The sequence below is a fragment of the Salvelinus alpinus genome, chromosome 7 (assembly GCF_045679555.1).
Source record: "Salvelinus alpinus chromosome 7, SLU_Salpinus.1, whole genome shotgun sequence".
Lineage (NCBI taxonomy): Eukaryota > Metazoa > Chordata > Actinopteri > Salmoniformes > Salmonidae > Salvelinus > Salvelinus alpinus.
The window spans coordinates 5,249,846-5,259,236 of NC_092092.1; the positions used below are offsets into that span (position 1 = coordinate 5,249,846).

A 9,391-nucleotide genomic window follows, 5' to 3' on the forward strand; every position below is an offset into this window, starting at 1 on the left:
GGTGTACTCCAATAGTTGAAATACTATTTGATATCTTTCATATATTTTCAGTGTTTGTTCTAGCCTGGCTGGATTATCGGATGTGTTTAGAGCTGAACACTACGGGGCCGCCTGGCCTTCCCTGAATTAATAACCTGTCATATCCCTAATCAGGCTCAAACTCTCATTGGCCAAAGAGCCATTTCTCCAATCTTCTGTCTGAAGAGTTTGACAGAGACAAAAACATCCACACATCCACAAATACGCACTCAAACACGGTATGCAAACATTCATCTACCAAGAAAGCACTCAGGACTGTTATGTCAGTTGGAAGTAGGACTGTCCCCAACAACAACAAAAAAACTTGCTCGACTTTGGTCTGTTCTTTCGACCAATCAATCAATCGATCTCCTGCTGGCTTTTGCAGATTTTGCCGTTTTCTCCTGAAGTTCCGTTAATAGGCTGCTACATGAGGAGTCGGCAACCTTTCTCATGTGGAATGTCCGTTTATCTTACCATTTCTACCGATCTGAGTGCCATTTATGTTTTTCATATGCACATTTTTCATTTCATTTAATTGATATTATACCACAGCATTGTTGAATACTCGTTTCTGATTGGTTAGAATGGCATTCTAGAATGGACATTAAAACCAGATACCAGGGACTATCGGGACACCTTGCAATCATGACGCAATAAGCATTGCAGCCAGTAGAAAATATCCAGGTAAAAAGACATATTGTACAAATCACATTGTCTACACATAACTTGTCTGCAACGAAAATTGAAACATTGTAACAACTATCAATTTGGGTCCAGCTGGAAGCTCACACTAAGCAAACTTGCAACATTGCATAAAATATTATTTCCTGCACCAGTAAGCTCAGGACAGATACTGCTGTAGGCTGTTTGCACAAGAGATACGAGCTCAGGACAGATACTGCTGTACACCGTTTGCACAAGAGATACGAGCTCAGGACAGATACTGCTGTAGGCCGTTTGCACAAGAGATACGAGCTCAGGACAGATACTGCTGTAGGCTGTTTGCACAAGAGATACGAGCTCAGGACAGATACTGCTGTAGGCTGTTTGCACAAGAGATACGAGCTCAGGACAGATACTGCTGTAGGCTGTTTGCACAAGAGATACGAGCTCAGGACAGATACTGCTGTAGGCCGTTTGCACAAGAGATACGAGCTCAGGACAGATACTGCTGTAGGCCGTTTGCACAAGAGATACGAGCTCAGGACAGATACTGCTGTAGGCCGTTTGCACAAGAGATACGAGCTCAGGACAGATACTGCTGTAGGCTGTTTGCACAAGAGATACGAGCTCAGGACAGATACTGCTGTAGGCTGTTTGCACAAGAGATACGAGCTCAGGACAGATACTGCTGTAGGCTGTTTGCACAAGAGATACGAGCTCAGGACAGATACTGCTGTAGGCTGTTTGCACAAGAGATACGAGCTCAGGTAGGTCTATTTTATGATGTTTTCACTTGATCAGGACATGTCATTTTTACATTTTATGCTGAGTGGTTATCGAAAGGGAGAGAAAGAGATCTAGAATGATTTTTCAAATACATTGAAGAACTATTGTTATTCTCAATGGATGTAAAAACAGACGTTGTTTGCTTGCTGTTTGAGGTGAAGAAAATATGACTCTGAGAAGCTCCACAGGTCATTAGTGGTGTTGCGTTAAGCCAATCAGAAATACTATCAGATCACCATGTGGGCCCATTTACAGTGGCTTGCTGAAGTATTCACCCCCTTGGCATTTTTCCTATTTTGTTGCCTTACAACCTGGAATTAAAATTGATTTTTTTGGGAGTTTGTATCATTTGATTTACACAACATGCCAACCACTTTGAAGATACAAAATATTTTTTATTGTGAAACAAACAAGAAATAAGACAAAAAAACTGAAAACTTTTCACCCCCCACCCAAAATCAGTACTTTGTAGATCCAGCTTTTGCAGAAATTACAGCTGCAAGTCTCTTGGGGTATGTCTCTATAAGCTTGGCACATCCAGCCACTGGGATTTTTGCCCATTCAAGGCAAAACTGCTCCAGCTCCTTCAAGTTGGATGGGTTTCTGCTGGTGTACAGCATTCTTTAAGTCATACCATATATTCTCAATTGGATTGAGGTCTGGGCTTTAACTAGGCTATTCCAAGACATTTAAATGTTTCCCCTTAAACCACTCGAGTGTTGCTTTAGTAGTATGCTTAGAGTCATTGTCCTGCTGGAAGGTGAACCTCCGTCCCAGTCTCAAATCTCTGGAAGACTGAAACAGGTTTCCCTCAAGAATTTCCCTGTATTTAGCGCCATCCATCATTCCTTCAATTCTGACCAGTTTCCCAGTCCCCGATGATAAAAAAACATCCCCACAGCATGATGCTGTCACCACCATGGTTCACTGTGTGATGAGAGGTGTTGGGTTTGCGCCAGACATAGTGTTTTCCCTGATGGCCAAAAAGCTACATTTTAGTCTCATCAGAGTACCTTCTTCTATATGTTTGGGGAGTCTCCCACATGCCTTTTGGCGAAACACCAAAAGTATTTGCTTATTTTTTATTTAAGCAATGGCTTTTTTCTGGCCACTCTTCCGTAAAGCCCAGCTCTGTGGAGTGTACGGCTTAAAGTGTTCCTATGAACAGATACTCCAATCTCCACTGAGGAGCTCTGCAGCTCCTTCAGAGTTATCTTTGGTCTCTTTGTTGCCTCTCTGATTAATGCCCTCCTTGCCTGGTCCGTGAGTTTTGGTGGGCTTTTGGCAGGTTTGTTGTGGTGCCATATTCTTTCCATTTTTTAAAAATGGATTTAATGGTGCTCTGTGGGATGTTCAAAGTTTCAGATATTTTTTTATAACACAACCCTGATCTGTACTTCTCCACAACTTTGTCCCTGACTTGTTTGGAGAGCTCCTTGGTCTTCATGGTGCCCCTGGCTTAGTGATGTTGCAGACTCTGGGGCCTTTCAGAACAGGTGTATATATACTGAGATCATGTGACAGATCATGTGACACTTAGATTGCACACAGGTGGACTTTATTTAACTAATTATGTGACTTCTGAAGGTAATTGGTTGCACCAGATCTTATTTAGGGGCTTCATAGCAAAGTGGGTGAATACATATGTACGTACCACTTTTCAGTTTTATTTCTTTATTAAAAAAAATGTAAACAAGTTATTTTTCTCATTTCACTTCACCAATTTGGACTATTTTGTGTATGTCCATGACATGGAATTCAAATAAAAATCCATTTAAATTACAGGTTTTAATGCAACAAAATAGGAAAAACGCCAAGGGGGATGAATACTTTTGCAAGTCACTGTATATGCCTACATATGCCAGGTAGCCTATAGGCCTACTTCTATACATAATCAGGTGCATGTTCCTACTCAACATTGACAGGAGCACTCCAAACTAAATACAATGACTAAATTGACAAAACTCGTAAATGGAATGAAATTAACCAAAATTTGTTTCTCACAAGCATAGGTTGTATGCTCTGCAAACAACGTGTCCATTCCGACAATGAGAATGGTACAAGACTGTAATAATAATATATTGATTGCATTAACAGAAATTACCGTAACCAAACAAACATTGTAGATGATAAATTATAGGAATTAATTGTAAATGTACTACTGGTGATATAGAAAATGGAGAATTGATATACACTAACAATCAAACACAAACAATTCACACAATTAAGTTATAAAACAATGAATGGGACAGATTGTCGGGAGAGAGACATGCATTGTGCAGTCACACTCCCCTTCTTGGACTGTGCCATCCCCATGGCCTCCGTAATGGATTAGACTCAGCCTCCGTAATGGATTAGTCTCAGCCTCCACAATGGATTAGTCTCAGCCTCCACAATGTATTAGTCTCAGCCTCCGTAATGGATTAGTCTCAGCCTCCACAATGGATTAGTCTCAGCCTCCACAATGTATTAGTCTCAGCCTCCACAATGGATTAGTCTCAGCCTCCACAATGGATTAGTCTCAGCCTCCGCAATGGATTAGTCTCAGCCTCCACAATGGATTAGTCTCAGCCTCCACAATGGATTAGTCTCAGTCTCCGCAATGGATTAGTCTCAGCCTCCACAATGTATTAGTCTCAGCCTCCACAATGTATTAGTCTCAGCCTCCGCAATGGATTAGTCTCAGCCTCCACAATGGATTAGTCTCAGCCTCCACAATGGATTAGTCTCAGCCTCCACAATGGATTAGTCTCAGCCTCCACAATGGATTAGTCTCAGCCTCCACAATGGATTAGTCTCAGCCTCCACAATGGATTAGTCTCAGCCTCCGCAATGGATTAGTCTCAGCCTCCGCAATGGATTAGTCTCAGCCTCCACAATGGATTAGTCTCAGCCTCCACAATGGATTCATTAGTCTCAGCCTCCACAATGGATTCATTAGTCTCAGCCTCCGCAATGGATTAGCCTCAGCCTCCACAATGGATTGATTAGTCTCAGCCTCCACAATGGATTAGTCTCAGCCTCCACAATGGATTATTCTCAGCCTCCACAATGGATTGATTAGTCTCAGCCTCCACAATGGATTCATTAGTCTCAGCCTCCACAATGGATTCATTAGTCTCAGCCTCCACAATGGATTAGTCTCAGCCTCCACAATGGATTAGTCTCAGCCTCCACAATGGATTAGTCTCAGCCTCCACTATGGATTAGTCTCAGCCTCCACAATGGATTAGTCTCAGCCTCCGCAATGGATTAGTCTCAGCCTCCACAATGGATTAGTCTCAGCCTCCACAATGGATTAGTCTCAGCCTCTGCAATGGATTAGTCTCAGCCTCCACAATGGATTAGTCTCAGCCTCCACAATGGATTAGTCTCAGCCTCCGCAATGGATTAGTCTCAGCCTCCACAATGGATTAGTCTCAGCCTCCACAATGGATTAGTCTCAGCCTCGGCAATGGATTAGTCTCAGCCTCCACAATGGATTAGTTCACTGAGATGGGTGCGAATCAGACAAGTGTCTCGTGTGCCATTAACGAATGTATATACAGTGTGTTCGGAAAGTATTCAGACCCATTGTTATGAGACTCAAATTGAGCTCAGGTGCGTCCTGTTTCAATTTATCATCCTTGAGATGTTTCTTCAGCTTGATTGGAGTCCACCTGTGGTATTAACTTTTTTAAATTGAATCTTTATTTAACTAGGCAAGTCAGTTAAGAACAAATTCTTATTTACAATGACGGCCTACCCCTGCCAAACCCGGACGTCGCTGGAACAATTGTGTGCCACCCAATGGGACTCCCAATCACAGCCAGATGTGATTCAGCCTGGATTTGAACCAGGGACTGTAGTGACGCCTATTGCACTGAGATGCATTGAAGGTCCCCAAGAACACAGTGGCCTCCATCATTCTTAAATGGAAGAAGTTTGTAACCATCAAGACTCTTCCTACAGCTGGCCACCCGGCCAAACTGAGCAATCAGGGGAGAAGGGCCTTGGTCAGGGAGGTGACCAAGAACCCGATGGTCACTCTGAGGGAAAGATGAACGGAACAAAGTACAGAGAGATCCTTGATGAAAACCTGCTCCAGAGCGCTCCGTACCTCAGACTGGGGCGAAGGTTCACCTTCCAACTGGACAATGACCCTGAGCACACAGCCAAGACAATGCAGGAGTGGCTTCGGGACAAGTCTATGAATGTCCTTGAGTGGCCCAGCCAGAGACCGGACTTGAACCCGGACTTGAAACCGATCAAATCTCTGGAGAGACCTGAAAATAGCTTTGCAGCGATGCTCCCATCCAACCTGGCAGAGCTTGAGAGGATCTGCAGAAAATAATGGGAGAAACTCTCCAAATACAGGTGTGCTGAGCCTGTAGATTCATACCCAAGAAGACTCGAGGTTGTAATCGCTGCCAAAGGTGCTTCAACAAAGTACTGAGTAAAGGGTCTGAAAACTTATCTAAATGTGATATTTCCGCTTTGTCATTATGGAGTGTTGTGTGTAGATTGATGAGATAAAAAAAAATATAGAATCAATTTTAGAATAAGGCTGTAATGTAACAAAATGTGGAAAAGGTCAAGGGGTATGAATACTTTCCGAATGCGCTGTATATATTTGCTACTGCTCGACAAAATAAATAATGTATCTCGGTCGACCAACAGTCTACCGACCAAACAATCGACCAGTCGACTAATTGGGGTCAGCCTTAGTTGGAAGTAAACTGTTCCAGATGCCAAGATACTACTACAGTTTACTGCTTATAGTCTACCCTCCAAGTTAGTTCTATAGCTAACTGCTTATAGTCTACCGTCCAAGTTAGTTCTATAGCTAACTGCTTATAGTCTACCCTCCAAGTTAGTTCTATAGCTAACTGCTTATAGTCTACTCTCCAAGTTAGTTCTATAGTTAACTGCTTATAGGTTACCCTCCAAGTTAGTTCTATAGCTAACTGCTTATAGGTTACCCTCCAAGTTAGTTCTATAGCTAACTGCTTATAGGCTACCTTCCAAGTTAGTTCTATAGCTAACTGCTTATAGTCTACCCTCCAAGTTAGTTCTATAGCTAACTGCTTATAGGCTACCTTCCAAGTTAGTTATATAGCTAACTGCTTATAGTCTACCCTCCAAGTTAGTTCTATAGCTAACTGCTTATAGGTTACCCTCCAAGTTAGTTCTATAGCTAACTGCTTATAGGTTACCCTCCAAGTTAGTTCTATAGCTAACTGCTTATAGTCTACCCTCCAAGTTAGTTCTATAGTTAACTGCTTATAGTCTACCCTCCAAGTTAGTTCTATAGTTAACTGCTTATAGGTTACCCTCCAAGTTAGTTCTATAACTAACTGCTTATAGTCTACCCTCCAAGTTAGTTCTATAGTTAACTGCTTATAGTCTACCCTCCAAGTTAGTTCTATAGTTAACTGCTTATAGGTTACCCTCCAAGTTAGTTCTATAGTTAACTGCTTATAGGTTACCCTCCAAGTTAGTTCTATAGTTAACTGCTTATAGTCTACCCTCCAAGATAGTTCTATAGTTAACTGCTTATAGGTTACCCTCCAAGTTAGTTCTATAGTTAACTGCTTATAGGTTACCCTCCAAGTTAGTTCTATAGTTAACTGCTTATAGGTTACCCTCCAAGTTAGTTCTATAGCTAACTGCTTATAGTCTACCCTCCAAGTTAGTTCTATAGTTAACTGCTTATAGTCTACTCTCCTCGTTAGTTCTATAGTTAACTGCTTATAGGTTACCCTCCAAGTTAGTTCTATAGTTAACTGCTTATAGTCTACCCTCCAAGTTAGTTCTATAGTTAACTGCTTATAGTCTACTCTCCAAGTTAGTTCTATAGTTAACTGCTTATAGTCTACCCTCCAAGTTAGTTCTATAGCTAACTGCTTATAGTCTACCCTCCAAGTTAGTTCTATAGCTAACTGCTTATAGTCTACCCTCCAAGTTAGTTCTATAGCTAACTGCTTATAGTCTACCCTCCAAGTTAGTTCTATAGCTAACTGCTTATAGTCTACCCTCCAAGTTAGTTCTATAGCTAACTGCTTATAGGCTACCCTCCAAGTTAGTTCTATAGCTAACTGCTTATAGTCTACCCTCCAAGTTAGTTCTATAGTTAACTGCTTATAGTCTACCCTCCAAGTTAGTTCTATAGCTAACTGCTTATAGGTTACCGTCCAAGTTAGTTCTATAGCTAACTGCTTATAGTCTACCCTCCAAGTTAGTTCTATAGTTAACTGCTTATAGGTTACCCTCCAAGTTAGTTCTATAGCTAACTGCTTATAGTCTACCCTCCAAGTTAGTTCTCTAGCTAACTGCTTATAGGCTACCCTCCAAGTTAGTTCTATAGTTAACTGCTTATAGGTTACCCTCCAAGTTAGTTCTATAGCTAACTGCTTATAGTCTACCCTCCAAGTTAGTTCTATAGCTAACTGCTTATAGGCTACCCTCCAAGTTAGTTCTATAGTTAACTGCTTATAGGCTACCCTCCAAGTTAGTTCTATAGCTAACTGCTTATAGTCTACCCTCCAAGTTAGTTCTATAGCTAACTGCTTATAGGTTACCCTCCAAGTTAGTTCTATAGCTAACTGCTTATAGTCTACCCTCCAAGTTAGTTCTATAGTTAACTGCTTATAGGTTACCCTCCAAGTTAGTTCTATAGCTAACTGCTTATAGTCTACCCTCCAAGTTAGTTATATAGTTAACTGCTTATAGGTTACCCTCCAAGTTAGTTCTATAGCTAACTGCTTATAGTCTACCCTCCAAGTTAGTTCTATAGCTAACTGCTTATAGGCTACCCTCCAAGTTAGTTCTATAGTTAACTGCTTATAGTCTACCCTCCAAGTTAGTTCTATAGCTAACTGCTTATAGTCTACCCTCCAAGTTAGTTCTATAGCTAACTGCTTATAGTCTACCCTCCAAGTTAGTTCTATAGTTAACTGCTTATAGTCTACCCTCCAAGTTAGTTCTATAGTTAACTGCTTATAGTCTACCCTCCAAGTTAGTTCTATAGCTAACTGCTTATAGTCTATCCTCCAAGTTAGTTCTATAGCTAACTGCTTATAGGTTACCCTCCAAGTTAGTTCTATAGCTAACTGCTTATAGTCTACCCTCCAAGTTAGTTCTATAGCTAACTGCTTATAGGTTACCCTCCAAGTTAGTTCTATAGCTAACTGCTTATAGTCTACCCTCCAAGTTAGTTCTATAGCTAACTGCTTATAGGTTACCCTCCAAGTTAGTTCTATAGCTAACTGCTTATAGTCTACCCTCCAAGTTAGTTCTATAGCTAACTGCTTATAGTCTACCCTCCAAGTTAGTTCTATAGCTAACTGCTTATAGTCTACCCTCCAAGTTAGTTCTATAGCTAACTGCTTATAGTCTACCCTCCAAGTTAGTTCTATAGCTAACTGCTTATAGTCTACCCTCCAAGTTAGTTCTATAGTTAACTGCTTATAGTCTACCCTCCAAGTTAGTTCTATAGTTAACTGCTTATAGTCTACCCTCCAAGTTAGTTCTATAGCTAACTGCTTATAGTCTACCCTCCAAGTTAGTTCTATAGCTAACTGCTTATAGGTTACCCTCCAAGTTAGTTCTATAGCTAACTGCTTATAGTCTACCCTCCAAGTTAGTTCTATAGCTAACTGCTTATAGGTTACCCTCCAAGTTAGTTCTATAGCTAACTGCTTATAGTCTACCCTCCAAGTTAGTTCTATAGCTAACTGCTTATAGGTTACCCTCCAAGTTAGTTCTATAGCTAACTGCTTATAGTCTACCCTCCAAGTTAGTTCTATAGCTAACTGCTTATAGTCTACCCTCCAAGTTAGTTCTATAGCTAACTGCTTATAGTCTACCCTCCAAGTTAGTTCTATAGCTAACTGCTTATAGTCTACCCTCCAAGTTAGTTCTATAGCTAACTGCTTATAGT

At 41.1% G+C, this 9,391-nt stretch overlaps 1 protein-coding gene across 2 annotated transcripts in view; it reads left to right on the forward strand.

The window, feature by feature from the left end:
- The window catches only part of LOC139580351 (calcium-activated potassium channel subunit alpha-1a-like), a 264,274-nt gene that overhangs the window by 123,907 nt on the left and 130,976 nt on the right, over positions 1–9,391 (forward strand). The window lies entirely within an intron of this gene.